The sequence below is a fragment of the Pseudorca crassidens genome, chromosome 2, assembly GCF_039906515.1.
Source record: "Pseudorca crassidens isolate mPseCra1 chromosome 2, mPseCra1.hap1, whole genome shotgun sequence".
Classification (NCBI taxonomy): Eukaryota; Metazoa; Chordata; class Mammalia; order Artiodactyla; family Delphinidae; genus Pseudorca; species Pseudorca crassidens.
The window spans coordinates 160,894,487-160,910,960 of NC_090297.1; the positions used below are offsets into that span (position 1 = coordinate 160,894,487).

A 16,474-nucleotide genomic window follows, 5' to 3' on the forward strand; every position below is an offset into this window, starting at 1 on the left:
TTGGAGCATTAATATTGACGAGATGTTCTGACCCAAGAGAGAAATGTGACATGAAATCACAGGAATTTATTTTCCAACAGCTTAAAAAAATAAAAAAAGACAATAAATCAGGGTGTGATGCTCACTTGAGATGGAGTTTGGGTGGAGACTACAGAGAGTAAATAGGCACTTTTATTCCTTCCTGATAAAATTACCATCTTGGTGTTAGCACCCAGGGTGGGTACCAGGCTGACAGTGGTATACCCAAAATGAACATGCCAAGAACTAGGCAGCTGCCAACAAAGGAGAAGAGGTCAAGACCAAGACTCCAGTTAGCTGGGAGATGTGGAACGTGAAGAAGCCCCACTGATTCAGTGAAAAGAAGGTGATTTCCTTGATAACAATGGCACCTCCAAAACTGTACATCTCCAATTCATAAGCTCCAGCCTACAATTATGGTTACCGATGCTGTTTATTTTAAAAAAACACTTAAATTATAAAGATATTCAAGTATACTTATGACATATAATGTACAAATAAAGGAAAATAGAGAATTTTAAGTATAGTCTATAAAATTTATTGTTCAAAGGTATTCTTTACATTGAATAAATATAAATGTGCTTTATTATATTGAATTGGACATTGCTCTAGTTATCCAAATGAGATCCTACCTGGAGTACAAATACACATTTTTCTACTGGACAGTCCAACTGAGTCTATTTGAGTAGCTAAGGTTCCTGTCATAGTGGAAAGAGCACCAATCCCAAGTAATGTGGTTTCCAAGTAGAGTCATTATCATAAGTGGAGAAATTCAATCCATGCTCCATATTACTTCAGAGCCAGTATAACTTATGAAGAGTGAATTATTCATGTTATATATTATATATTTGTTATGATCAAAAAAGCTTCATATTCATAAATGAATTCTATCAAATGAAATAAATGGCACTTACTAGGCACTTTATAATGTGCATTAATAGTATAACTATAATTTTTATTTAATCCCCACAGGAGCCCTATGAAGTTGCTATTTTTAGCATCCTCATTTTACAGATGTGGAAACTAAGGCATAGAGAAGATGTCCAAATGACACAGTGTTTCTGCCAAAATTCAAGCCCAACTTGCCTGATGCCAACATTTTAAACTGTTGAATATGATTATAGTATCTGAAGTAGGGATGAAGACATCTGAATTCCAATTATTCAGATAAGTAAATGCTTTTATGGAGAAAATAACATTCAGCATATGTCTTGGTTAGCTACAGATGTCAAATACCCAGATTACACATCCAACCACTAAATGTACTAATAGGCCAAATGCTAAAACAACTTCCTTATTAGGCTTGAAGGTTATAGAGCTGTGAATACACTTGGCTCCTGATCTGAATTCAGGCTGCTACTCCGCTATGTCCGTTGTGTCGTATGACTTTGCACTGAGCCCCCAGAGGAGCCGCAATGAAAAATTAGCTGCTCAGTATAACAAGTTGCCAGATGCTGGACTCCAGCAGGTTACGGCATCTCAAAGTCCTTGTGCAGCTTGGGAGGAAATATCCCAAGCCCCAGATCTCGAACTTCATGGGTTATATATAAGTACAATGCTAAAAACTCAAGTTTCATTTCTTTGATTAAATACACGACCTTAAAAGCCTTTTTAAAGAAAACAAAAACTACTGTAACACTTTTTATTTTCTAGCTAAGTGTCACCTATTTTCTTCACAGGGATAAATTCAAGTGGGTTACAATGTCTGCTTTGAAAATTTTTAGTAGTCTTTTCCTCCTAAAAGAATCCAGGGGGACTTCCCTGGAGGTCCAGTAGTTAAAGACTCTGTGCTTCCAATGCAGGGAGTGCAGGTTCAGTCCCTGGTCGGGGAACTAAGATCCCACATGCTGCGTGGCACGGCCAAAAAGTAAAAAAAAAAAAAGGTTTGGGTCTCAATTTAAATAGTTATCAGGGAGTGAGGGTATCTCTTTTGATAACAAATTCTGAAGTAAAAGATTAGGACATTGAGTCATTGAGAAAGTGTTTGGGAGTAAACTGTTTCATAAAACTGAAAAATAACCACAAGAAAGCGCCAGTAAGACAAAGACTGATGATTTAACGATTTTGCCCAGACTGTTTCCTGACCACATAATCAAATCATGCCCTCTAACTAATGTAATATACACAGGAAAAGTCTGGTCACAAAACAGAAGCTGGGCTCTGACGCACTGATTTTGGATTTTGAAAAGATTTCACAAGATTTAAAATCTTCCTGTCTCATCCAAAAGTTGCTCTTCTTTCCAACTCAAAACTTCTCCAGAGACAATATTTTATTGGAAAGTAATTTTGACGAAATCAGGCCAATTAGTACACACAAACTAATTTCTCTTAAGTCTGGAAACTTCACTTCAATTCAGATCTAAGTGCCTGCTTTCACTAGTTCACAAAGGCTGCCTCTTCTGCATGGTTTTCCTGATAAAGCTTAGTCTGAGTCATCTGTTCCACCATCAACTACTGATCAGTATTTAAATACTTCTTTTCCTAAACCAAAGCTGCTCCTGGGTTTCCTCGTGCTTATGTTCTAATCCTCACGTGATAGCTCTGCATTCAAGCTCCGAAAGCCTGGATTGTAGACCCACATCTCTGGGCAAATCATGTAACCAATCTGGCCTCACCTTCCTCATCTAAAGAATAAGGAAACCATCTACCTGCTTCACAGTGGTCTGAGGATCAACTGAGATCATGAACAAGATGTGAAAATTGTAAGGGCAACAAAACATAGGATGATATCACTATTATTGTTATGCAACATTCCACACAAGATGTAGAAAAGACATAAAATTTACATGAATTTTTCCCCAGGTTTTAATTCATGAAAAAGTGCCCAGAATGGACCTTTATACAGTGTTGTTGTTGTTGTTAATTTCCTCAATGCACTGGAAAAAATATTCCTGAAAAAAATGATAGGTTCTGTAAAAGTCTTCATTTAAAGTCATATTTGAGAATCATGGTGCAGCATGATTAAACAGTTTTTATCTAAAGCAACATCAAAATACAGCTTCTCTTTCCCCTTTAAAAAAAGTTTGTCTCTGTGTGTGTGTGTATGTATGTGTGTGTGTGTTGTGTGCATGTGTGTTTATGTACTTTGAAAACTTGTTTTCCTTATCAGTTAATAATATAAGGTCACATTAAGTCTATTGCCCTTACCTTTCACTGCAATATACCTGCTTTGACAACTGTTTCTTAGATAGGATATTCTATGAACTTGCAAGTTACTTCCCCCTCAGATCAGTGATCTTGTCCTTTTTATATTAAACTTTGTCTCTTTTCTGCTGATAGCCAGTTCCCCCAGGTAGTCAAATCTGGTCCATGTTAACTTGCCTCTAAACTGAGCTGCTTGTGGAAATGTGCCATTATGGAGTCCACTAGTCTTTTTTTTTTTGGGGGGGGGGGCCTCTCACTGTTGTGGCCTCTCCCGCTGTGGAGCACAGGCTCTGGATGCGCAGGCTCAGGGGCCATGGCTCACGGGCCCAGCCACTCCGCAGCATGTGGGATCCTCCCGGACCGGGGCACGAACCTGTGTCCCCTGCATCGGCAGGCAGACTCTCAACCACTGCACCACCAGGGAAGCCCCCACTAGTCATTTTAAGTGCTTGCAGGGTGAATTCAAACGCATTCCTTTCCATCCCCTTTTTCTTCATTCTCCCACCAACTCTACTTTCCCCTTTCTCTTTCTCTTGATACACAGCTGCAAAATTGTCTCAAAAACTCTTGCTATGAAATCTACATTTAAAAAATGGACTTCTCTATATTCACATGATATACTGATTCTCCAGTCTAACACTTCTCTACAAATTTGGCAACACTATCTAATCTATCCTCACCTTGTGTCTACTGTGACTCCTTTGAAATTTCATTTTCATAGTCCAATACTCACATCTTCAACTATTTCTTGAGAAATCTGGTTGTCATGGAATGTCTATTGAAAGAAAAGCAACTAAGTTCAGAACACTATTTTCAGTGACTGCAAAACTACAGCACGCAATGCAGATAATTTTTCTCATAAGCTAGGTGTAAAGACATATAATGTGCAAACTTCATAAGAGAATATTTTATTTTGAAAAATAAATCTCACCAGACCAAACACATAAGTTTACAGAAAACCAGTAAGACACCATTACACTTATATAACACCTTGAATAATCCAAAAGAAGCCCGCTGGTAACATCAGAAATAGTCAACAGGGTTGTAACACTGACAAAATGGTAGCATGTGTCTAATGGAATCAGAAATTAAATTACAACTGAAGTTCCATTTCTTAAGGCTATTTTCATGCATTTATAATTTTACCAAGCAAAACAAAAAAAAAGTAAGTTTGATAGATACTTTTAAAGATGACTATGAAACTTTAGACTGTAAATACAACTGTCCTAAATCAAACCTTAAAAAGGCAGCCATCTGGCACCAAAAGCAAAGGCAACAAAAGCAAAAATAAACAACGGGACCACATCAAGCTAAAAAGCTACTTCACAACAAAGAAAATCATGAACAAAATGAAAAGGCAACCTACCATATGGGAGACAATATCTGCAAATCATGTATCAGATAAGGGGTTAATATTCAAAATATATGAAGAGCTCCAACAACTTAACAGTAAAACAACAAACAACCTAATTAAAAAATGGGCAGAGGACACAAATAGACATTTTTCCAAAGAAGATGTAAACAGACGGAGATGGCCAACAGACACATGGAAAGGTACTCAACACCACAAATTATGAGAGAAATACAAATCAAAGCCACAGAAAGATATCTCATACCTGTCAGAATGACTATTATCAAAAGGACAAGAAATAGGGCTTCCCTGGTGGCGCAGTGGTTGAGAGTCCGCCTGTCGATGCAGGGGACACGGGTTCGTGCCCCGGTCCGGTAAGATCCCACATGCCGTGGAGCGGCTGGGCCCGTGAGACATGGCTGCTGAGCCTGTGCGTCCGGAGCCTGTGCTCCGCAATGGGAGAGGCCACAACAGTGAGAGGCCCGTGTACCGCAAAAAAAAAAAAAAAAAAAAAAAAGACAAGAAATAACAAGTGTTGGTGAGAATAAATAAATACACATACATATATTGGAATGTTATTCAGCCATGAAAAAGAAAGACATCTCACCATTTGAGACAACAGGGATGGACCTTGAGAGCATTATGCTAAGTGAAATAAATCAGACAGAAAAAGATAAATACTTTATGATCTCACTTATATGTGGAATCTTAAAAAAAAACAACAACAACTGAGCTCATACATACAGAGAACACACTGGTGGTTGCCAGAGGTGGAGGGTTGGGGGAGGACAAAATGGGTTAAGGGGGCCAAAAGGTACAAACTTCCAGTTATAAATAAGTCAAGAAGATGTAATGGACAGCCTGGTGACTACAATTAGTAATGCTGTATTGCATATTTGCAAGTTGCTAAGAGAGAAAATCTTGAAAGTTCTCATAAAGAAAAAGTCTGTAAGGATGTACAGTGACAGATGTTAACTAGACTTATTGTGGTGATAATTTGCAATACACACAAATATTGAATCATTATGTTGTACACCTGAAACGAATATAGTGTTGTATGTCATTTATACCTCAATAAAAACCAAAAAAGGTAGCCATCTTTAAATAATAGTTAATAGCTTTAAGAGATCAATAAACTAAAATGAAAACCTGAATGCCAACTACTTTAAGCTCTTCTAACAATTAAAGACACCCTACATGTAGTTCTGGAAGTTTGTTTCAGATGTGATTTCTTAATTCAAAGAAAATCAATAGGTAGAACCAACACAAATTTGTGTTGGGAGTGGGTAGTCTATTTGAGTTGGAGGTGAGGATTGTGTTGCTGGATTTGAGGTTTGGGGGTGAGGGAAAGGAACTTCACAGAGGAACAACTTTTTTTCTCATAATAGAAAGTAACCTGAGTTGACTTCAAATAGTAGTGGCTTCCTTGAGATATTTATAGGTAGGTTGTAGATATAAGACACATCTACAGAATGTTATCACTTTGTGATTGGAGCTCGTCTCAAGTGCAACAACAGCTGGCCTGCATCCCTAAAAGGGCCCTTGACAGTGTACTATTTCAGTTGACTTTGAAGGGTTTCATCCTTTATTCCCATTTCCCTACCCTACTCTACATATCATACAATAACAAAAAGATAACACTTACACAGTGTTTGCACAGGTGGGAACTATTATTATACCCATTTTTCAGGTAAAGAAACTGAAGCACAAAGAAGTCAGTAACTTGCCCAAGGTCATACATTCAGTGGTAGGAACAAATCACATGTATAATTACACTGACTCCAAAATATAATGAAATAAATTTGTTCTCTGTTAAAGATTTCTGTTTAATTCTGCTCTGAGTAGTACATTCTATTGTTTTAGATTCATTCCCTTTACTGAAAGCAGATTTCTTTTCAGATTCATTTAGCCAGATTTTACTACCTACATTAAACCTATCACTGGGTACAAAGCAACTGGTTTTAATGAGGCCTTGGGTACTGTAAGCAATGTAGTGTATAAGGCAGAGGCATCTTTTCATAAATACTCCTTTCATAGAAGAAACAAAGGCATATTTCAAAAAAGAGAATTTGTGGATTTCAGTTATAGATTGTGTCTGAAATAAATATATTCATACATGACATCATATTTAAGTATACACTAGCAGAACAAATCCTATTAATCCATAGTAAATAAACACTCAGTTCTATTACAATACATGGAAGTCATCAAGCAGACAATACTTTTTTCATTAAACCCTGAATCATTGTGTCCTGCCAGCAGCATGAAATAAATTAATGTTTAATATTTAATACTATATGATGGTAATAATGAACCAAATATGTATTTTAAATTTTATGTTATTGGACATTTCAATTTTAACTCAAAAGTATTTCTAAAAGGGTTGAAAATCTGTGCTTGAAAGTAATAGTTTAAATTTAATAAGTGTTTCTGGCTTTTTAATGCCACCTTACGGTCATAGCATTCGATCCTTTAATGATGATTCAAATCCAATTTCAGAAAATGTGAGGCATTTTTAGCATTAAAGATATGATAATCTTCAAACGAAGACATCCATAAAATCAAAAAATATAGAAAGGTCATCAAATGACCTATGGGATTTTAAAAATTATGTATAAAATGATCAGTTTAGCAATCAAAGTTTTTAAATGGTTAAATTTAAAGATAGACAAAGCACAAAACACATTATTAAAATATGAATTGACCTTAAGCGAAAACACAGCTGTGCATTTAGCATATTTCACACTAGCAATTCTTCTTAAAAACAGCAACAGGGACCAAAACGAATCAGTTCACTGTTGTCTAATAGGAAAAACAGATCATTTTCTCTTCCTATTAAGAAAGAGAGGAAAAAGTTCTTTAAAATATGTGGCATTCTGTGCAGATGGGCACAAACAGCAGCCTGTGTCACACATACATCACATCCCTTTGGCATCACTAGGCTTAACTTCTGTCGATTTTCAATCACGAGGCAAAAGTGCAATAAATCTGTTTATAAGAACCATAAAATATGTAGAAGTGAGGAAAAAATAAGCTGTTGAAATTTCAATACCTACACATCTCTTTCTGTATCCAAATTTTAATCCAATAATACAATTCTGCTGCTTCTGCTCATTTCCCATGTTCTTTTGTTATTATAGAGGACATCTAAATGTAAAAATATTTCATGGGTTTAAGCAATAAATCTGTGAACAAGAGAAGGAGAATTAAGTATGAGGGCAGATGCGGGGGAGTGTGTGGGTGTGTTTGCATGTGTTTTCTTCTTAGAGTCCCAAATCCCTTTGGATTATTAGTGAAGCTCAGACAGAACTTTAAAGCAAATACAGGGAAATGACAACTAAAGTCCAACTTCATAATGTATAAGAATCCCCTGTCCTAAACCTTGACACGCCTTGAGAAAAGGGAAAGGTGTTCTTTATTTTTCACTATTTTACTAACAATTATTAACCATCTGATATGTGTCAGACACACTCCTGGACACACTTCCATATTTTACCTCATTTAATATTTTTTTTAAAAAATTTTTAAACATTTTATGTAATTTTTAAAGGCTACTTTCCATTCACAGTTATTACAAAATATTGGCTATATTCTTTGTGCTGTACAGTAAATCCTTGAGCAATTTTACACCCAATAGTGTGTATTAGGTTGGCCCAAAAGTTCGTTCGGGTTCTTCTAAAAGACTGTGTGGAAAAACCTGAATGAGCTTTTTGGTCAACCCAATACCTCCCACTCCACCACCCCTACACTGCGCCCCTCAACACTGGTTACCACTAATTTGTTCTTTATTTGTGAATCTGCTACTTTTTTGTTACATTTACTAGTTTGTCATATGTTTTTAGATTCCAAATATAAGTGACATCATACAGTATTTGTCGTTCTCTGTCCGACTTAACACTTAGCATAATGTCCTCCAGAGTCCATCCATGCTGCTACAAATGGCAAAATTAGTTTGTTTTTTTTTATAGCTGAGTAGTATTCTATTGTGTGTATTAACCACATCTTCTTTATCCATTCATCTGTGGATGGCCACTTAGGTTGCTTCTGTACCTTGGAAAATGTGAATAATTCTGCTATGAACTTTGGGATGCACATATGTTTTCGAATTAGTGTTTTTGTTTTTGTTTTGAATATATACCCAGAAGTAGAATTGCTGGGTCATATGGTAGTTCTATTTTTAGTTTTTTGAGGAACCTCCATACTGTTTTCCACAGTGGCTGTACCAATTTACATCGCACCAAGAGTGACAAGGGTTCCTTTTTCTCCACATCCTTGCCAGCATTTGCTATTTGGGTTCTTTTTGATTATAGCCATTTTGACAAGTGTGAGGTGTTATCTCATTGTGGTTTTGATTTGCATTTCCCTGATGATTAGCGATGTTGAGCATCTTTTCATGTGCCTGTTGGCTATCTCCATTTCCTCTTTGGAAAAATGTGTATTCACTTCTCCTGCTCATTTTTTTTTTTTTTTTTTGAGGTACGCGGGCCTCTCACTGTTGTGGCCTCTCCCGTTGCGGAGCACAGGCTCCGGATGCGCAGGCTCAGCGGCCATGGCTCATGGGCCCACCGCTCCGCGGCATGTGGGATCTTCCCAGACCAGGGCACGAACCCGCGTCCCCTGCGTCGGCAGGTGGATTCTCAACCACTGCGCCACCAGAGAAGCCACTCCTGCTCATTTTTTAATCAAGTTGTTTGTTTTTTTGATGTTGAGTTGTATGAGCTGTTATATATCTTGAATATTAATCCCTTATTGGTCATATCATTTGCAAATATTTGCTTCCATTCAGTAGGCTGTCTTTTCGTTTTGTCGATTAACTCATTTAACCTTGACAGCAATCCTTCTGACGTGGATTTTATTACCCTTATATTTCTGATGAAGAAACAAACTAAGAACACTAACTAATTTTCCCATTTTAGACCACAATTTCAACTCTGGCCTTCCTTTCAGTTAATAAACATTTCTTAGTATTTTCCGTACATACCAGGCCCTACGTTTAGCTCAGTAACTATCCTAAAAATCCATCTCTCTTTTACTGCACCACATACCCAGTCCCTGACATCCAGCATGGGTACCTAGCCCATATTAGGTTCTTAGTGAAGATTCACTGAATTATTTGGTTAAATAAGTTACTTGTCTCTACAACATAGCATTTAAATAGATATCTGGATCCAGGGTGATTTTACCTCAAAATAGCTTGCTATTCAACACTAAAATACATATTTTAAAAATAATTTTTAAGATGAATTATTTCACTGATTATGAGCATCCAGGCAACCCACATCAGATGGCAAATACTTGTACTTCAAACTTACACGGAGAAGGAAGTGTGGCGCAGTGGGATACGTGCAGCATGACGCACATTACCTCAACCTAGTGTATAAATAAACCATCACACAGTCATCATCCAATTATTTCAAGACTGTGTGATCTGCATACCCAATTCAGTTACAGACATGACATGGGTATAGTCTTCTAATGCATTTTCACAGACTCAGGGCATAATGCATAGTGTTGGCCAAAAAAGCAACATAAGGAAACCACACAACGTGAAGATTACTTTGTAGTCGGACATCAAGGAGTTTGAATGCTACCTCTGCCATTTACAAACTACCTCATCTTGGGCAAGTTACTTTACTTCTAAGCCTCAGTTTCTACATTGTAAAATGCAGATGATTACAACTGCACCTAGCGTACCCTTCAGAGATGATTGAGGACTAAATGACATGACGTACATAAAATATTTAGCACATGCCCAGGTCAGAGTTACGGTTCATTAAATGTTAGCTTTATATTAGAATAAGAATTAAGCTGGGATGAAGTGAGAGAGTGGCATGGACATATATACACTACCAAATGTAAAATAGATAGCTAGTGGGAAGCAGCTGCAGAGCACAGGGAGATCAGCTCGGTGCTTTATGACCACCTAGAGGGGCGGGATAGGGAGGGTGGGAGGGAGACGCAAGAGGGAGGGGATATGGGGATATATGTACATGTATAGCTGATTCACTTTGTCATAAAGCAGAAACTAACACACCATTGTAAAGCAATTATACTCCAAAAAAGATGTTTAAAACAAAAAAAAGAATTAAGGAAGCTGGGAAATAAATTTTCTGGTAGGTCTGGGGTTGAAGAGACTAGACACCTTTCTACTCTCTGCCCTTTAAAGCTTCATAGTAGGCAGGCAAATGCCTGTTCCTGAATCAGCTGATCTCCATAATGTAGGATTCCAGAAAAATCACCTCATTTATTTTTCTTAATTTAACAGCATCCTGCTTAAAACACAAACACATACCTTTTCATACTACCATTCAAAATATCTGCTTATAACTTAATAGTAAAAATGGGAAAAATTACTGATTTCTTTCTAAATTATCCTATACTCCCTCAACAAATTTTACCTTTTAATTCTATAAAGAAAACACTAATTCCTCCCAAAGGCATGATCAAACCCGAAGATTAGTGATAAATCTGAACATTTAAAAAAATATGTCTCAGAAAAAGAAATTATATTAGCCACTTTTTCATGTATTAAATGAAAAATGTGTAAGATTGTAACTGGCTTAGATAATTATGTTCCTCCTTATTAGGTGGTACACAATTACTCTTTTATCTCCAAATTACTAATTACTTTGATGTAAGATGTCTATACAACCAACAGATAGATATATTAAGCTCTTAATTTCTAAGTCTTAGCCAAAAGACCATATTGCCCCAATAGAATAAAAACAAATGTTTCGTTTTGTTTTTTTCATTTTATAACCTACATATAGGTATGAGGAAACTCAGGTTTAGAATACAGTCCTCTGAGGGAAGCCAGATAGATGGAAACTTTTCCTGTTAGAAGCAAAACCCATTGTATCTTAACTAATCACTCATTTTATTCTATCACTTGGGTATTCATCTCCTTTTGAATTAGTATATAATTATTCTGGATACAATAATTCAATACAATCATCTTCCAAAGGTCCATTTTCAGTATGTTTTTGAACAAGCAGTAGAAGACAGGAACAAAGCACAAGCTATAGCAGGGCTCAAAACTAATATTATTGCCTACAAAGAAAACAACAACCTGCCCAAACGTGGCACAGGTACACTAAATAAGCAGAAGTGATAGGTCTTGACAGCCTGGGAAAGATTTAGTTAGTAAAGTCAGACATCTAGGCATTCAGCTCGGTCACCAGTGTGAAGATTAGTAAAACTGAGACAACAGCTCTGCAAGAAGTTGAGAGAGCACGCAGTAGGAAAAACTGTTCAACAGGATAATCCTTGAAGACTGGCAGTTATTCTGAGGTAGTACAGAAAGAAAATGAAGCAACTAAAAAGGAAATCAAACACCTCCTCTCCAATCAATCTTTCACATTGTTACCAGATGTGAAGCATAATTCCCATCATGTCATTCTCCTGCACAAGAAGGTACCAGCCTAATCTGTAACACACTGATTTTCAAATCTTGCTTCATGACACTCCAACTGTTCTGCTGAGGAGCAAACATGATGTTAATGGGGGAGAGGATTCGCAGGGAGGGTGGGAAGCCAGTGTCTCTATCAACCAAAGCAACTCCATTTTTCTCTTTCGTATACACTGGGGTTTTGTTGTAAAAATGTGAGAAGAAAATTCTGCTGGTAAATAACAATTGAAAATGGTTGTCTTGATACAGTTCCACCTTCTCTGGCTGGTGTTGGGGACATCCATAAACAGATGCTACTCTACCTTTCAAAACTTCTTTCTCACAACTCTTCCAAACACTACAGCCATTCCAGTCAACACGACTGGGCTCTACATGTTCCATGTACATTACCTCTTCAGCCATTAACCCCGTTGTCAAGAATGCCTTTGTGCTTGCCTTCGTGTACCTTGTTCAATTCAACATATTCTACACAATTTCTGTGGACAAAATGCTTTGTTAAATTAGACATGTCCCTACCTTTCAGTAGCTTTCAGTCTAACGGACAAGAAAACAGACAAAACAATTAACACAATATAAATAAGAAGAGGGCTTCCCTGGTGGCGCAGTGGATAAGAATCAGCCTACCAATGCAGGGGACACGGGTTCGAGCCCTGGTCCGGGAAGATCCCACATGCCACGGAGCAACTAAGCCTGTGGCCACAACTACTGAGCCTGCGCTCTAGAGCCCACGAGCCACAACTACTGAGCCCGTGTGCCACAGCTACTTGAGCCCGCACACCTAGAGCCCGTGCTCCACAACAAGAGAAGGCACCGCAATGAGAAGCCCGCGCACTGCAACGAAGAGTAGCTCCCGCTCACCGCAAGTAGAGAAAGCCCGTGCAGCAACAAACACCCAACACAGCCAAAAATAAATGAAAAAAAAATTTTTTTAATATATAAATCAGAATAAAATCAACATTAAAAAGAAGGCCACCCCCCCCAAAAAAAGAAGGCCAAACTCCTACAGCTTCTGAGAAAAAATGGGAAAAAGCAATTTTTTTTCTAGTAGAATCAGAAAAGGTAAGGATATTTGAACTGGACATTACTGGATGTGGATACAGAATATAGTGGAGAGTAAAATTCCTATAGCATAAACATACAGAACAAACTTTGCCAAAGTACCTGACATATTCTGGGGATGTACAGGAAGGTATGTGACTGGAATAGACTGGAGTACACTAAACTGGAAAGAAACCCTGGAATGAGTTCCTTAAAGGCCTAGGATGCTTTGGTAAAAACAATCTCTAATTTGACAAAGCATTTTATAGTTTATAAAATAGTAATTTAAAGCATAAAAATGTAATAATTTTAAGCATAAAAATAATTTATGCTTTCAGGTAAATTATTTCCATCAATCGTCAGAGCAATCCGACCACATTAGCAGGGAAAAAATTATCAACCCTATTTTACAGATGAGGAAACTGAGTTAAGCAAGAAGACTAATATTTACTAAACATCCACTATGTACCAAGCCCTTTGCAAGGTAAATAGCAAACATTATGATCTTCTGAGATAAAGAATTGTTAGCACCCCAATCTTATAATTAGGAAAACCAGTTCAGAGAGGCTGACAACCTTGCCCAGGGACATGTGACTAGTATGTGACAGATTCAGGACTGGGACCAGGTCATGCTTCCAACTTGTGCTATGCCATCACGGGAGGCCAATTTTTAGAGGCTGTTGAAGACAGCGGTATCAAGACCTGACTGTTTTTAAAAGGACTCTTAGAGCATTTCAAAGGGTACGTTAGAGAAGGACAGAGGGGGATTATCAAAGTAATCCAGATGAGAAACCTGGGCCTGAAATAACACAGAAGCAGTTAGGATGGCACAGCAGATGAATGTAAACGTTAGCCGCAAAGTGGCAGTGAAGCCACAGGGTTTGACTGACCCCAGTCAGATACACGGATTGCACCCAAGTCCCACGACTGCCTTCTAAGGTCTGGTCTTGACTGTTCTTTTTCTAGATTCTCACTACCCTTCTCATGAGTACCACATGGTTAAGCATTTGTAAGATGTCATCAAATCTAAGATGCCAATGATTTTAAGATGCATTATTATCTATGTTAAAAGAAAAAATGCTGTCGAAGTATAACATGCCATTGACTTTAAAATGCACACTGATTTCGGGCAAAACAAAATGCGAAAAAAGATCTGCATCTTAGAATTAATGAAACATGGTAACTTTTCTATTTTTTCAGTACGACTTTATTCTCACACCTCAACAAGACCATGCCTTTCAAGGAATAGTTTCTTAATGCCAAGGCCTTAAATGCAATGCAGTGCTTTGTAATCATTCTGTGGGGACTGCAGGCACTGTCTTCACAGACAAAGAGCATGCAGTCTAGACCAAATCCTTCTCGGTCCACAACGTTTATGGGCTTCCTGAATTCCTGAGATCTGACACCTAACTGGCTATTCCTCATTACCTGTCAGTGACTCTGCAGTAACAGACAACATGAGAGTAAGCATTTACCAAGAATGATGAAGATGGTGGGGGTGGTGGAGGTCCTGGTAGTAGTGACCACAAGAATGATAACTGCTATTTATTCAGTGCTTGCTATGTGCCAAACATTCTACATGGACTCTGTTGCTTAATTCTTGCAATTCTATGATGCATACAGTACCAGCAATCTTATTACTAAAGAAGAAAGTCGGTTTCCAACTGGTAATCTTGAAGAAATAAAAACCTAGAGGAGAGTGATTTTTAAATCAAAGGTACATATGAAGAGAAATACGCCTAAGAAAGAATCCTGCTAGCTTTTGTTTATCCTGATTTTGTGAAACATAAACTCAACTCGTTAATTGTTCTTGCATGGTTCTTTATTGACGATGGATCAGACTGACATTCCTGGTCAGCATATATTTCTTTCTTCTTTTTTTTTTTAAAGAATAAACCCTCATTTCATAAACATGAGCCAGCAGAAAGAGACAAGATAGACTCCAGAGAACCTGCAGTCCTCCTTCTTAAAGAACACATATTTCAGGGATGATAGCTCTTAGGATATTCACATGTTCAGCAGACCTCAATATAAACATGAAACAACAACAAAAAGTCAGCAAATCAGCAGGCGGAATAAACATGTCAGAAACATGATGGCATTCAGTGACCACCACGTATCTTAATAAATGAGCTCATCGTCCAGCTTGTGTAAGTCTTCTCCTGTGGGGCATTTTGATAAACCAAAGAATCAACAGAAAATACTCCCGCAGTGCTTGCTTTTTTAAGTAGGATTATGTGAAAGTAACTGAGAATTACTGCCATCCCTTTACATTGACAATCTTCCAATTAATGAGAAAATGGATTTTTTTCCCCAAAGTATTGGGTTTGAGAATATTCTGTTCTCCATTAACTAATTTTTCGCAAATGTTTTTAATGCTTAAGGTACACGTATTTGCTATTTATAAAAACGCAGATGCAGGGCTTCCCTGGTGGCGCAGTGGTTGAGAGTCCACCTGCCGATGCAGGGGACACAGGTTCGTGCCCCGGTGCGGGAGGATCCCACATACCGTGGAGCGGCTGGGCCCGTGAGCCATGGCCGCTGAGCCTGCGCGTCCGGAGCCTGTGCTCCGCAACGGGAGAGGCCACAACAGTGAGAGGCCCGCGTACCACAAAAACAAACAAACAAACAAACAAAAAAAACCACGCAGATGCAGTTGACTCACCTCCTTACAATTTTGAGTTTGTTCTTCAAGACACCGCTAACTTTTCAGTTCTCCTGTGTGCTGAAAACCTGATTCCAAAAGGGAATCATGCAGATCCCCCCAACAACTCTTCCATTTTAGTCATCCTTAACAGTCATCTCATCAACTTTTTTTTGCTCACCGTATATCAACACTTAAGATTCCTAAAAAGTTCATTTTTTTTTAAAGGACAAGGAGAGAACTCTACTGGAAATGCCATGCCTTTCCCTCTAAACCCCTTCTTCTTTTCAACATCAGGCAAGTTTATATTCACCCTACCAGGACGAGCTCAAATATCATTTCCAAACTGCTCTAACAGAATTAACAGTTCTTCCCTCTGTACTCCCCAACTATTTGTCCATACTACTATTAGAGTACTAATAAATTTATTACAGTAAATTCTTTATATCCCAGATAATGAAGTCTATGAAGACACAAAACATCACTTATTCATCTCTGTATGTCCAAAACATACCTGAGCCAGGGGCAGTTATTTAATAATTTTTGTTGAATAATTTTATTAATGTGACTCAAAGTCCTCAGTAATAATTTTATTTTATTTAAGGAAAATATTGTAATATTAGTCTTTGAAACGGCAGTGAGAAAGAGAAAATATCTTTTTAAGTAGTAGAAACACAAAATGGAGTATAATCCCAAGTAAAAAATATAAATTGCAGAAAATAATATTTTTCTTTTCTCATTCATTTTCTATGGTTTCTTAATTCTCTTCCATTAAACATCACTTGGGGAGATTTTTATTTATGAATGGTTATATCTAGTTTTATGAACCTGACAAATGTCTTGCCCCAGAGATATGAAATATATATTTAGT

The 16,474-nt window shown here is 37.6% G+C and overlaps 1 protein-coding gene across 3 annotated transcripts in view; it reads right to left on the minus strand.

Moving 5' to 3' along the window:
- Positions 1-16,474, minus strand: part of SMYD3 (SET and MYND domain containing 3) — a 714,589-nt gene that overhangs the window by 454,159 nt on the left and 243,956 nt on the right. The window lies entirely within an intron of this gene.